This window comes from Diadema setosum, chromosome 15 (genome assembly GCF_964275005.1).
Source record: "Diadema setosum chromosome 15, eeDiaSeto1, whole genome shotgun sequence".
Classification (NCBI taxonomy): domain Eukaryota; kingdom Metazoa; phylum Echinodermata; class Echinoidea; order Diadematoida; family Diadematidae; genus Diadema; species Diadema setosum.
Genome location: NC_092699.1, coordinates 22,168,178 through 22,184,170, shown reverse-complemented (window position 1 = coordinate 22,184,170; position 15,993 = coordinate 22,168,178).

Sequence of the window (15,993 nt, the reverse complement as noted above, 5' to 3'; positions counted from 1 at the left end):
TTGTTGTGCAATGTGTGCCAGGGAGATGGTAACCAGACAACGCGCGAGCCAATCAAAATAGCACATTCTTGCGCACCTGCTTGCTGGGTCACAGGCGCAGGCGCAAAGCATTATTTCGTCATCAGCGCTATCTGTAGGTGCGCGCACCAAGTGCCAAGTTTCATGCGCGCTGGATTCTTGTCTGTAAAGAAGGCTCTCTACTGTGTTAGCCAATACACATCGCCTGCATGCAAATGTATGTTTTATGCACCTGTTTTTGCTTCTTTGTTTTCAACTGTATGATAATCAGTGTTCACGTTTACACTTGAATTTGCAATTTGCAATACCTTTCAAATGTCATTTTGCCTATAATGTACGTAATTGTCTGGCTTCTTTTTGATCTTGCCAATCATTTTACTGTCAGTACTGATATTATAGCAATGTTCTGATACCAAATAATATTGCTCTCTAAGATCTCCAATAAGCGTTTCTTTTGATATTCTTTACAGTCACATCGATGTATTCAAATTTTTCCTTAAAATTCATATATCTTAGGTGTGAAAACAATATCTGTTTTTCATTATTAATACTCTTTCGATATATAGGTTGCATTTATTGCGATGAACTTTGGAGCTGCATAAAGAAAGAACAGTCTTCAATATCGATATTATAAAACAACCATCAGTTTTTCTATCAATTGTTTTATATACAATATTGTGAACGTACATATCCAGCGAGACGGTTTATAGATTAGAAAACCCATGTAATTTATGATTTGTTCCCGAATGCATATAATAAAGCTCCATTTATTCTTTTGCACCGCTTTAAACAATCTGCGAACACTATCTTCTACTTCTTCCACCAGTGCCTTCGATATCTTTTTCGAATTCCTTGTGGGTTGTTATTTTGTATACTTTTTTTTTTCGTCTGTGAAGGACTTCGTCCTTTATTTATTTTTCTGTTTTTAACACTTAACGCTTGATTCCAACAGATTACAAGCTTTCCTATAATCTATAAAATGCGGGAGAAAAAAAAAGTGCAATTATTGTGGAAGTCATGCAGCGGCGCCGTTTTTTCATGACATGTGTGACTGTTTGCGTTCCTTTGGAAGATTGTTAGTAGTTTTTACATTTCTTCAAAATTATAAACGCCTTTCTCTTAGCTCTATTGTGATATACATGATTTGCTTCTCCATTCCAATCTCTCAGCTGCATTGTAATATTTCCCCCTCTCTCTTTGTCAGCCAAAGCCACCATACCTGCCTGTAATTATCTATCGTACTGCATTTTTTTTTTCTACTTTTTCAAGCAGAGTCCCCTTAATTGTCAATCACGCCAAGTTCAAACACAGCACAGAATTCATTTACTTCTATTGTACAACGAATTTATTTCAAATCATAATGTTCCCATATCAGTGACACCTGGAGGTCGAGTATCGAGATCTCGAGTTCAAGATTTATGTGTTGTGCGTTGTGTCAGTCCAAGTGGGCTTTATTTTCCTAGGTCTTGGCTTTACCAGAAAGCACTGACTTGAATGTCTTACAAATATAGTGTCTCTCTTATCTGTGCAGACTGCTGAAAAGACGACTCCACAGTGAGATGTGTTTTCCCCCCATATTTCTGACTTTAATTCCTCGCAGGAATCTGCCAAAACTCCAGCAAGAAGAAGCTTTTCTTTCTCTGCTTGAAGAGCGGGCTATTATGAGAGAAGGGAATAGAAGAAAAGATCAGGGAAATTGAGCATTAATACAAAGGCGGTTGACTCTTGTTTCAAGTGCCTGGCATGCTCAATAACAGCAAGAGATTATATCAGATTCATCAATAATAATCATCCAGTTTACATTATTTTGTTTCGTTCTTGATGGGGCAAGTCAGCTTTGAAGGCTTTCTTTTATGAAAACCACTGGCTATAGTAGGAGATGGAAACGAATATTTTGTTTTGCATTTCATCAGGAACGGCTGACACTTCTTTCCTCATCATACACGTTAGAGACCTTTATCTTATGGAGACCCGATCAATGAAATTGATCAACAAAATCTGGAAAACTTAAAAACGGATTCCAAAATCATGAAGACAATTCCATGCAGAGAGATTCAGTATACCGCATGGCTTGCAAGGTAAAATAAGCTATACCTGAAGTCTTAGCAGCTTTCCTCATGACCCACTGATCATCAGAGTCGGCATGATTGCTCGCTGATGTAGCAGGTATGTTTTGATCATTGACTGGGTGTTGATTTGTCAGGGATTTATGACATTGTGACTCTGAAATTTGGGCGAGGTGGAGCTGGATGGCCTGCCTTATTGCATCGCCGTCCGGCGATTTTGGCTTGAGGTGCAATCTCTGACATCTTCTCTCCATCCAACGAACACGCCGCAGTCTCTGAGTCGACAAATCGGCCTGATCCTCCGCGTCATATTGAGGAACAGTTACTTTGTCACCCATTGCAGCGAAGGCCTGAATGGCTTGGGCGATTTCGGCTTGGTGGTCGGAGACCGGCCCGAGGGCAAGCCGTTCGTGTCGCAATGCCATCCTTTTAGCTCGGCGATCTCTTTGAGCTGACATCATGCAAGTGTTATCTGACTATACAGTTCAGAATCACTCGATGGAAGCACAAATCGCAAGGTTTCAAGATAATCTGCACTATGAAAGAACCGAGAGGAGCAGGAGAGTACCAAAAGTGTGTACTTTCAAGCACGGTAGATCATTAGTGAATGATGTTTGTTGTGCAATGTGTGCCAGGGAGATGGTAACCAGACAACGCGCGAGCCAATCAAAATAGCACATTCTTGCGCACCTGCTTGCTGGGTCACAGGCGCAGGCGCAAAGCATTATTTCGTCATCAGCGCTATCTGTAGGTGCGCGCACCAAGTGCCAAGTTTCATGCGCGCTGGATTCTTGTCTGTAAAGAAGGCCCTCTACTGTGTTAGCCAATACACATCGCCTGCATGCAAATGTATGTTTTATGCACCTGTTTTTGCTTCTTTGTTTTCAACTGTATGATAATCAGTGTTCACGTTTACACTTGAATTTGCAATTTGCAATACCTTTCAAATGTCATTTTGCCTATAATGTACGTAATTGTCTGGCTTCTTTTTGATCTTGCCAATCATTTTACTGTCAGTACTGATATTATAGCAATGTTCTGATACCAAAGAATATTGCTCTCTAAGATCTCCAATAAGCGTTTCTTTTGATATTCTTTACAGTCACATCGATGTATTCAAATTTTTCCTTAAAATTCATATATCTTAGGTGTGAAAACAATATCTGTTTTTCATTATTAATACTCTTTCGATATATAGGTTGCATTTATTGCGATGAACTTTGGAGCTGCATAAAGAAAGAACAGTCTTCAATATCGATATTATAAAACAACCATCAGTTTTTCTATCAATTGTTTTATATACAATATTGTGAACGTACATATCCAGCGAGACGGTTTATAGATTAGAAAACCCATGTAATTTATGATTTGTTCCCGAATGCATATAATAAAGCTCCATTTATTCTTTTGCACCGCTTTAAACAATCTGCGAACACTATCTTCTACTTCTTCCACCAGTGCCTTCGATATCTTTTTCGAATTCCTTGTGGGTTGTTATTTTGTATACTTTTTTTTTTCGTCTGTGAAGGACTTCGTCCTTTATTTATTTTTCTGTTTTTAACACTTAACGCTTGATTCCAACAGATTACAAGCTTTCCTATAATCTATAAAATGCGGGAGAAAAAAAAAAGTGCAATTATTGTGGAAGTCATGCAGCGGCGCCGTTTTTTCATGACATGTGTGACTGTTTGCGTTCCTTTGGAAGATTGTTAGTAGTTTTTACATTTCTTCAAAATTATAAACGCCTTTCTCTTAGCTCTATTGTGATATACATGATTTGCTTCTCCATTCCAATCTCTCAGCTGCATTGTAATATTTCCCCCTCTCTCTTTGTCAGCCAAAGCCACCATACCTGCCTGTAATTATCTATCGTACTGCATTTTTTTTTCTACTTTTTCAAGCAGAGTCCCCTTAATTGTCAGTCACGCCAGGTTTAAACACAGCACAGAATTCATTTACTTCTATTGTACAACGAATTTATTTCAAATCATAATGTTCCCATATCAGTGACACCTGGAGGTCGAGTATCGAGATCTCGAGTTCAAGATTTATGTGTTGTGCGTTGTGTCAGTCCAAGTGGGCTTTATTTTCCTAGGTCTTGGCTTTATTTTCCTAGGTCTTGGCTGGTACAATTTAAGTTGGTCGAGATAAACATGTCCGTTCTCCGTATAATTTCACGCCTATAAACTCGGGAACCTACAGTTTTTACAAGCATCTTTGCTTTTATGTAGGCCCCATCATATTTCTGACATTTATTTGTGATATCCTCAGATGAAAATGACCATTTATATTTGTGTGTAATGTTTGTTTGTCTTTTTTTTTCTTCAAACATAAGATATGGTTGTATATGTTTTGTACTTTTGTTTTATTGTCAATCATTTTGTAATCCCATCACTTAGAAATGGAAATATGAAATAAACTTGAAACTTGAAACTTGAAACTTGAAACTTTACCAGAAAGCACTGACTTGAATGTCTTACAAATATAGTGTCTCTCTTATCCGTGCAGACTGCTGAAAAGACGACTCCACAGTGAGATGTGTTTTCCCCCCATATTTCTGACTTTAATTCCTCGCAGGAATCTGCCAAAACTCCAGCAAGAAGAAGCTTTTCTTTCTCTGCTTGAAGAGCGGGCTATTATGAGAGAAGGGAATAGAAGAAAAGATCAGGGAAATTGAGCATTAATACAAAGGCGGTTGACTCTTGTTTCAAGTGCCTGGCATGCTCAATAACAGCAAGAGATTATATCAGATTCATCAATAATAATCATCCAGTTTACATTATTTTGTTTCGTTCGGGCAAGTCAGCTTTGAAGGCTTTCTTTTATGAAAACCACTGGCTATAATAGGAGATGGAAACGAATATTTTGTTTTGCATTTCATCAGGAACGGCTGACACTTCTTTCCTCATCATACACGTTAGAGACCTTTATCTTATGGAGACCCGATCAATGAAATTGATCAACAAAATCTGGAAAACTTAAAAACGAATTCCAAAATCATGAACCCAATCCCATGCAGAGAGATTCAGTATACCGCATGGCTTGCAAGGTAAAATAAGCTATACCTGAAGTCTTAGCAGCTTTCCTCATGACCCACTGATCATCAGAGTCGGCATGATTACTCGCTGATGTAGCAGGTATGTTTTTATCATTGACTGGGTGTTGATTTGTCAGGGATTTATGACATTGTGACTCTGAAATTTGGGCGAGGTGGAGCTGGATGGCCTGCCTTATTGCATCGCCGTCCGGCGATTTTGGCTTGAGGTGCAATCTCTGACATCTTCTCTCCATCCAACGAACACGCCGCAGTCTCTGAGTCGACAAATCGGCCTGATCCTCCGCGTCATATTGAGGAACAGTTACTTTGTCACCCATTGCAGCGAAGGCCTGAATGGCTTGGGCGATTTCGGCTTGGTGGTCGGAGACCGGCCCGAGGGCAAGCCGTTCGTGTCGCAATGCCATCCTTTTAGCTCGGCGATCTCTTTGAGCTGACATCATGCAAGTGTTATCTGACTATACAGTTCAGAATCACTCGATGGAAGCACAAATCGCAAGGTTTCAAGATAATCTGCACTATGAAAGAACCGAGAGGAGCAGGAGAGTACCAAAAGTGTGTACTTTCAAGCACGGTAGATCATTAGTGAATGATGTTTGTTGTGCAATGTGTGCCAGGGAGATGGTAACCAGACAACGCGCGAGCCAATCAAAATAGCACATTCTTGCGCACCTGCTTGCTGGGTCACAGGCGCAGGCGCAAAGCATTATTTCGTCATCAGCGCTATCTGTAGGTGCGCGCACCAAGTGCCAAGTTTCATGCGCGCTGGATTCTTGTCTGTAAAGAAGGCTCTCTACGTACACCTACTGTGTTAGCCAATACACATCGCCTGCATGCAAATGTATGTTTTATGCACCTGTTTTTGCTTCTTTGTTTTCAACTGTATGATAATCAGTGTTCACGTTTACACTTGAATTTGCAATTTGCAATACCTTTCAAATGTCATTTTGCCTATAATGTACGTAATTGTCTGGCTTCTTTTTGATCTTGCCAATCATTTTACTGTCAGTACTGATATTATAGCAATGTTCTGATACCAAATAATATTGCTCTCTAAGATCTCCAATAAGCGTTTCTTTTGATATTCTTTACAGTCACATCGATGTATTCAAATTTTTCCTTAAAATTCATATATCTTAGGTGTGAAAACAATATCTGTTTTTCATTATTAATACTCTTTCGATATATAGGTTGCATTTATTGCGATGAACTTTGGAGCTGCATAAAGAAAGAACAGTCTTCAATATCGATATTATAAAACAACCATCAGTTTTTCTATCAATTGTTTTATATACAATATTGTGAACGTACATATCCAGCGAGACGGTTTATAGATTAGAAAACCCATGTAATTTATGATTTGTTCCCGAATGCATATAATAAAGCTCCATTTATTCTTTTGCACCGCTTTAAACAATCTGCGAACACTATCTTCTACTTCTTCCACCAGTGCCTTCGATATCTTTTTCGAATTCCTTGTGGGTTGTTATTTTGTATACTTTTTTTTTTCGTCTGTGAAGGACTTCGTCCTTTATTTATTTTTCTGTTTTTAACACTTAACGCTTGATTCCAACAGATTACAAGCTTTCCTATAATCTATAAAATGCGGGAGAAAAAAAAAAGTGCAATTATTGTGGAAGTCATGCAGCGGCGCCGTTTTTTCATGACATGTGTGACTGTTTGCGTTCCTTTGGAAGATTGTTAGTAGTTTTTACATTTCTTCAAAATTATAAACGCCTTTCTCTTAGCTCTATTGTGATATACATGATTTGCTTCTCCATTCCAATCTCTCAGCTGCATTGTAATATTTCCCCCTCTCTCTTTGTCAGCCAAAGCCACCATACCTGCCTGTAATTATCTATCGTACTGCATTTTTTTTCTACTTTTTCAAGCAGAGTCCCCTTAATTGTCAGTCACGCCAAGTTCAAACACAGCACAGAATTCATTTACTTCTATTGTACAACGAATTTATTTCAAATCATAATGTTCCCATATCAGTGACACCTGGAGGTCGAGTATCGAGATCTCGAGTTCAAGATTTATGTGTTGTGCGTTGTGTCAGTCCAAGTGGGCTTTATTTTCCTAGGTCTTGGCTTTACCAGAAAGCACTGACTTGAATGTCTTACAAATATAGTGTCTCTCTTATCTGTGCAGACTGCTGAAAAGACGACTCCACAGTGAGATGTGTTTTCCCCCCATATTTCTGACTTTAATTCCTCGCAGGAATCTGCCAAAACTCCAGCAAGAAGAAGCTTTTCTTTCTCTGCTTGAAGAGCGGGCTATTATGAGAGAAGGGAATAGAAGAAAAGATCAGGGAAATTGAGCATTAATACAAAGGCGGTTGACTCTTGTTTCAAGTGCCTGGCATGCTCAATAACAGCAAGAGATTATATCAGATTCATCAATAATAATCATCCAGTTTACATTATTTTGTTTCGTTCGGGCAAGTCAGCTTTGAAGGCTTTCTTTTATGAAAACCACTGGCTATAATAGGAGATGGAAACGAATATTTTGTTTTGCATTTCATCAGGAACGGCTGACACTTCTTTCCTCATCATACACGTTAGAGACCTTTATCTTATGGAGACCCGATCAATGAAATTGATCAACAAAATCTGGAAAACTTAAAAACGAATTCCAAAATCATGAACCCAATCCCATGCAGAGAGATTCAGTATACCGCATGGCTTGCAAGGTAAAATAAGCTATACCTGAAGTCTTAGCAGCTTTCCTCATGACCCACTGATCATCAGAGTCGGCATGATTGCTCGCTGATGTAGCAGGTATGTTTTTATCATTGACTGGGTGTTGATTTGTCAGGGATTTATGACATTGTGACTCTGAAATTTGGGCGAGGTGGAGCTGGATGGCCTGCCTTATTGCATCGCCGTCCGGCGATTTTGGCTTGAGGTGCAATCTCTGACATCTTCTCTCCATCCAACGAACACGCCGCAGTCTCTGAGTCGACAAATCGGCCTGATCCTCCGCGTCATATTGAGGAACAGTTACTTTGTCACCCATTGCAGCGAAGGCCTGAATGGCTTGGGCGATTTCGGCTTGGTGGTCGGAGACCGGCCCGAGGGCAAGCCGTTCGTGTCGCAATGCCATCCTTTTAGCTCGGCGATCTCTTTGAGCTGACATCATGCAAGTGTTATCTGACTATACAGTTCAGAATCACTCGATGGAAGCACAAATCGCAAGGTTTCAAGATAATCTGCACTATGAAAGAACCGAGAGGAGCAGGAGAGTACCAAAAGTGTGTACTTTCAAGCACGGTAGATCATTAGTGAATGATGTTTGTTGTGCAATGTCTGCCAGGGAGATGGTAACCAGACAACGCGCGAGCCAATCAAAATAGCACATTCTTGCGCACCTGCTTGCTGGGTCACAGGCGCAGGCGCAAAGCATTATTTCGTCATCAGCGCTATCTGTAGGTGCGCGCACCAAGTGCCAAGTTTCATGCGCGCTGGATTCTTGTCTGTAAAGAAGGCCCTCTACTGTGTTAGCCAATACACATCGCCTGCATGCAAATGTATGTTTTATGCACCTGTTTTTGCTTCTTTGTTTTCAACTGTATGATAATCAGTGTTCACGTTTACACTTGAATTTGCAATTTGCAATACCTTTCAAATGTCATTTTGCCTATAATGTACGTAATTGTCTGGCTTCTTTTTGATCTTGCCAATCATTTTACTGTCAGTACTGATATTATAGCAATGTTCTGATACCAAAGAATATTGCTCTCTAAGATCTCCAATAAGCGTTTCTTTTGATATTCTTTACAGTCACATCGATGTATTCAAATTTTTCCTTAAAATTCATATATCTTAGGTGTGAAAACAATATCTGTTTTTCATTATTAATACTCTTTCGATATATAGGTTGCATTTATTGCGATGAACTTTGGAGCTGCATAAAGAAAGAACAGTCTTCAATATCGATATTATAAAACAACCATCAGTTTTTCTATCAATTGTTTTATATACAATATTGTGAACGTACATATCCAGCGAGACGGTTTATAGATTAGAAAACCCATGTAATTTATGATTTGTTCCCGAATGCATATAATAAAGCTCCATTTATTCTTTTGCACCGCTTTAAACAATCTGCGAACACTATCTTCTACTTCTTCCACCAGTGCCTTCGATATCTTTTTCGAATTCCTTGTGGGTTGTTATTTTGTATACTTTTTTTTTTCGTCTGTGAAGGACTTCGTCCTTTATTTATTTTTCTGTTTTTAACACTTAACGCTTGATTCCAACAGATTACAAGCTTTCCTATAATCTATAAAATGCGGGAGAAAAAAAAAAGTGCAATTATTGTGGAAGTCATGCAGCGGCGCCGTTTTTTCATGACATGTGTGACTGTTTGCGTTCCTTTGGAAGATTGTTAGTAGTTTTTACATTTCTTCAAAATTATAAACGCCTTTCTCTTAGCTCTATTGTGATATACATGATTTGCTTCTCCATTCCAATCTCTCAGCTGCATTGTAATATTTCCCCCTCTCTCTTTGTCAGCCAAAGCCACCATACCTGCCTGTAATTATCTATCGTACTGCATTTTTTTTTCTACTTTTTCAAGCAGAGTCCCCTTAATTGTCAGTCACGCCAGGTTTAAACACAGCACAGAATTCATTTACTTCTATTGTACAACGAATTTATTTCAAATCATAATGTTCCCATATCAGTGACACCTGGAGGTCGAGTATCGAGATCTCGAGTTCAAGATTTATGTGTTGTGCGTTGTGTCAGTCCAAGTGGGCTTTATTTTCCTAGGTCTTGGCTTTATTTTCCTAGGTCTTGGCTGGTACAATTTAAGTTGGTCGAGATAAACATGTCCGTTCTCCGTATAATTTCACGCCTATAAACTCGGGAACCTACAGTTTTTACAAGCATCTTTGCTTTTATGTAGGCCCCATCATATTTCTGACATTTATTTGTGATATCCTCAGATGAAAATGACCATTTATATTTGTGTGTAATGTTTGTTTGTCTTTTTTTTTCTTCAAACATAAGATATGGTTGTATATGTTTTGTACTTTTGTTTTATTGTCAATCATTTTGTAATCCCATCACTTAGAAATGGAAATATGAAATAAACTTGAAACTTGAAACTTGAAACTTGAAACTTTACCAGAAAGCACTGACTTGAATGTCTTACAAATATAGTGTCTCTCTTATCCGTGCAGACTGCTGAAAAGACGACTCCACAGTGAGATGTGTTTTCCCCCCATATTTCTGACTTTAATTCCTCGCAGGAATCTGCCAAAACTCCAGCAAGAAGAAGCTTTTCTTTCTCTGCTTGAAGAGCGGGCTATTATGAGAGAAGGGAATAGAAGAAAAGATCAGGGAAATTGAGCATTAATACAAAGGCGGTTGACTCTTGTTTCAAGTGCCTGGCATGCTCAATAACAGCAAGAGATTATATCAGATTCATCAATAATAATCATCCAGTTTACATTATTTTGTTTCGTTCGGGCAAGTCAGCTTTGAAGGCTTTCTTTTATGAAAACCACTGGCTATAATAGGAGATGGAAACGAATATTTTGTTTTGCATTTCATCAGGAACGGCTGACACTTCTTTCCTCATCATACACGTTAGAGACCTTTATCTTATGGAGACCCGATCAATGAAATTGATCAACAAAATCTGGAAAACTTAAAAACGAATTCCAAAATCATGAACCCAATCCCATGCAGAGAGATTCAGTATACCGCATGGCTTGCAAGGTAAAATAAGCTATACCTGAAGTCTTAGCAGCTTTCCTCATGACCCACTGATCATCAGAGTCGGCATGATTACTCGCTGATGTAGCAGGTATGTTTTTATCATTGACTGGGTGTTGATTTGTCAGGGATTTATGACATTGTGACTCTGAAATTTGGGCGAGGTGGAGCTGGATGGCCTGCCTTATTGCATCGCCGTCCGGCGATTTTGGCTTGAGGTGCAATCTCTGACATCTTCTCTCCATCCAACGAACACGCCGCAGTCTCTGAGTCGACAAATCGGCCTGATCCTCCGCGTCATATTGAGGAACAGTTACTTTGTCACCCATTGCAGCGAAGGCCTGAATGGCTTGGGCGATTTCGGCTTGGTGGTCGGAGACCGGCCCGAGGGCAAGCCGTTCGTGTCGCAATGCCATCCTTTTAGCTCGGCGATCTCTTTGAGCTGACATCATGCAAGTGTTATCTGACTATACAGTTCAGAATCACTCGATGGAAGCACAAATCGCAAGGTTTCAAGATAATCTGCACTATGAAAGAACCGAGAGGAGCAGGAGAGTACCAAAAGTGTGTACTTTCAAGCACGGTAGATCATTAGTGAATGATGTTTGTTGTGCAATGTGTGCCAGGGAGATGGTAACCAGACAACGCGCGAGCCAATCAAAATAGCACATTCTTGCGCACCTGCTTGCTGGGTCACAGGCGCAGGCGCAAAGCATTATTTCGTCATCAGCGCTATCTGTAGGTGCGCGCACCAAGTGCCAAGTTTCATGCGCGCTGGATTCTTGTCTGTAAAGAAGGCTCTCTACGTACACCTACTGTGTTAGCCAATACACATCGCCTGCATGCAAATGTATGTTTTATGCACCTGTTTTTGCTTCTTTGTTTTCAACTGTATGATAATCAGTGTTCACGTTTACACTTGAATTTGCAATTTGCAATACCTTTCAAATGTCATTTTGCCTATAATGTACGTAATTGTCTGGCTTCTTTTTGATCTTGCCAATCATTTTACTGTCAGTACTGATATTATAGCAATGTTCTGATACCAAATAATATTGCTCTCTAAGATCTCCAATAAGCGTTTCTTTTGATATTCTTTACAGTCACATCGATGTATTCAAATTTTTCCTTAAAATTCATATATCTTAGGTGTGAAAACAATATCTGTTTTTCATTATTAATACTCTTTCGATATATAGGTTGCATTTATTGCGATGAACTTTGGAGCTGCATAAAGAAAGAACAGTCTTCAATATCGATATTATAAAACAACCATCAGTTTTTCTATCAATTGTTTTATATACAATATTGTGAACGTACATATCCAGCGAGACGGTTTATAGATTAGAAAACCCATGTAATTTATGATTTGTTCCCGAATGCATATAATAAAGCTCCATTTATTCTTTTGCACCGCTTTAAACAATCTGCGAACACTATCTTCTACTTCTTCCACCAGTGCCTTCGATATCTTTTTCGAATTCCTTGTGGGTTGTTATTTTGTATACTTTTTTTTTTCGTCTGTGAAGGACTTCGTCCTTTATTTATTTTTCTGTTTTTAACACTTAACGCTTGATTCCAACAGATTACAAGCTTTCCTATAATCTATAAAATGCGGGAGAAAAAAAAAAAGTGCAATTATTGTGGAAGTCATGCAGCGGCGCCGTTTTTTCATGACATGTGTGACTGTTTGCGTTCCTTTGGAAGATTGTTAGTAGTTTTTACATTTCTTCAAAATTATAAACGCCTTTCTCTTAGCTCTATTGTGATATACATGATTTGCTTCTCCATTCCAATCTCTCAGCTGCATTGTAATATTTCCCCCTCTCTCTTTGTCAGCCAAAGCCACCATACCTGCCTGTAATTATCTATCGTACTGCATTTTTTTTCTACTTTTTCAAGCAGAGTCCCCTTAATTGTCAGTCACGCCAAGTTCAAACACAGCACAGAATTCATTTACTTCTATTGTACAACGAATTTATTTCAAATCATAATGTTCCCATATCAGTGACACCTGGAGGTCGAGTATCGAGATCTCGAGTTCAAGATTTATGTGTTGTGCGTTGTGTCAGTCCAAGTGGGCTTTATTTTCCTAGGTCTTGGCTTTACCAGAAAGCACTGACTTGAATGTCTTACAAATATAGTGTCTCTCTTATCTGTGCAGACTGCTGAAAAGACGACTCCACAGTGAGATGTGTTTTCCCCCCATATTTCTGACTTTAATTCCTCGCAGGAATCTGCCAAAACTCCAGCAAGAAGAAGCTTTTCTTTCTCTGCTTGAAGAGCGGGCTATTATGAGAGAAGGGAATAGAAGAAAAGATCAGGGAAATTGAGCATTAATACAAAGGCGGTTGACTCTTGTTTCAAGTGCCTGGCATGCTCAATAACAGCAAGAGATTATATCAGATTCATCAATAATAATCATCCAGTTTACATTATTTTGTTTCGTTCGGGCAAGTCAGCTTTGAAGGCTTTCTTTTATGAAAACCACTGGCTATAATAGGAGATGGAAACGAATATTTTGTTTTGCATTTCATCAGGAACGGCTGACACTTCTTTCCTCATCATACACGTTAGAGACCTTTATCTTATGGAGACCCGATCAATGAAATTGATCAACAAAATCTGGAAAACTTAAAAACGAATTCCAAAATCATGAACCCAATCCCATGCAGAGAGATTCAGTATACCGCATGGCTTGCAAGGTAAAATAAGCTATACCTGAAGTCTTAGCAGCTTTCCTCATGACCCACTGATCATCAGAGTCGGCATGATTGCTCGCTGATGTAGCAGGTATGTTTTTATCATTGACTGGGTGTTGATTTGTCAGGGATTTATGACATTGTGACTCTGAAATTTGGGCGAGGTGGAGCTGGATGGCCTGCCTTATTGCATCGCCGTCCGGCGATTTTGGCTTGAGGTGCAATCTCTGACATCTTCTCTCCATCCAACGAACACGCCGCAGTCTCTGAGTCGACAAATCGGCCTGATCCTCCGCGTCATATTGAGGAACAGTTACTTTGTCACCCATTGCAGCGAAGGCCTGAATGGCTTGGGCGATTTCGGCTTGGTGGTCGGAGACCGGCCCGAGGGCAAGCCGTTCGTGTCGCAATGCCATCCTTTTAGCTCGGCGATCTCTTTGAGCTGACATCATGCAAGTGTTATCTGACTATACAGTTCAGAATCACTCGATGGAAGCACAAATCGCAAGGTTTCAAGATAATCTGCACTATGAAAGAACCGAGAGGAGCAGGAGAGTACCAAAAGTGTGTACTTTCAAGCACGGTAGATCATTAGTGAATGATGTTTGTTGTGCAATGTCTGCCAGGGAGATGGTAACCAGACAACGCGCGAGCCAATCAAAATAGCACATTCTTGCGCACCTGCTTGCTGGGTCACAGGCGCAGGCGCGAAGCATTATTTCGTCATCAGCGCTATCTGTAGGTGCGCGCACCAAGTGCCAAGTTTCATGCGCGCTGGATTCTTGTCTGTAAAGAAGGCCCTCTACTGTGTTAGCCAGTACACATCGCCTGCATGCAAATGTATGTTTTATGCACCTGTTTTTGCTTCTTTGTTTTCAACTGTATGATAATCAGTGTTCACGTTTACACTTGAATTTGCAATTTGCAATACCTTTCAAATGTCATTTTGCCTATAATGTACGTAATTGTCTGGCTTCTTTTTGATCTTGCCAATCATTTTACTGTCAGTACTGATATTATAGCAATGTTCTGATACCAAATAATATTGCTCTCTAAGATCTCCAATAAGCGTTTCTTTTGATATTCTTTACAGTCACATCGATGTATTCAAATTTTTCCTTAAAATTCATATATCTTAGGTGTGAAAACAATATCTGTTTTTCATTATTAATACTCTTTCGATATATAGGTTGCATTTATTGCGATGAACTTTGGAGCTGCATAAAGAAAGAACAGTCTTCAATATCGATATTATAAAACAACCATCAGTTTTCTATCAATTGTTTTATATACAATATTGTGAACGTACATATCCAGCGAGACGGTTTATAGATTAGAAAACCCATGTAATATATGATTTGTTCCCGAATGCATATAATAAAGCTCCATTTATTCTTTTGCACCGCTTTAAACAATCTGCGAACACTATCTTCTACTTCTTCCACCAGTGCCTTCGATATCTTTTTCGAATTCCTTGTGGGTTGTTATTTTGTATACTTTTTTTTTTTCGTCTGTGAAGGACTTCGTCCTTTATTTATTTTTCTGTTTTTAACACTTAACGCTTGATTCCAAGTTCTTCAAGTATGTATTCCTATTTTCATACATGTACGGTTTCCCAGAAAATTCTGAATTCCACGCGAACGACCCCACTCCCCTCGTCTTGTTCAAGGGGCGGAGATGGTGGGGGGGGGGCATCTCCTCCCTTCTTATGGGTTGGGGCAGTGCTCATTTAAACAAATCGAGGTCATCACCAGATAGATACGCTATACGCTACGTGCCAAGCTTGGCGAATGTCTAATATAATATAAGGGTTTCAAGAAGAACCTGAATATGACATCTATTGTGAAAAATCCGCCTCCCCCGCCCTTGAAATAAATTCATGAATTTACTATTACAGCACTCTATTAGCTCCATCACTTTTTGGTAAAGAAGGCTTTTTTTAAAGCTTAAATGGAATTTATCACCCGAGGGATGCGTCTTGAGTTTTCAAGAAAAAGACGAAAATGTGAAAATTAAGCCTCCTTAATATCCCCTCCCCTTTTTAGGCATCCCTTAGTGAACCTACTCCATACATTAACTGCACTTACTAAAAAAGCGCACTAAAAAGCGCGGTACTATCTTTATATTTCACTTACGTATGATGAGAGAGATATTTATATACTTATACTCGCAATCCCTTAGGTTTGAGCCTTCGTCTCACCCCAACCACGCCCGTCCCCCCCCCCCCCCCCCACCCCGGTTTGTTGCCCCTTAGTGAGATTCTATTACACTAGTGATGCCACCTCTCACGTTTGCTGAAAATCTATCATAGATTTGTTTGAGGAGATGCTGAAAATACATTCTTCATCATCCATCCCGCAACACCCCTTATCCCACCCCCCCCCCCGCCCCCATCAGGGCATCACTGGATCCGGCATAATTAG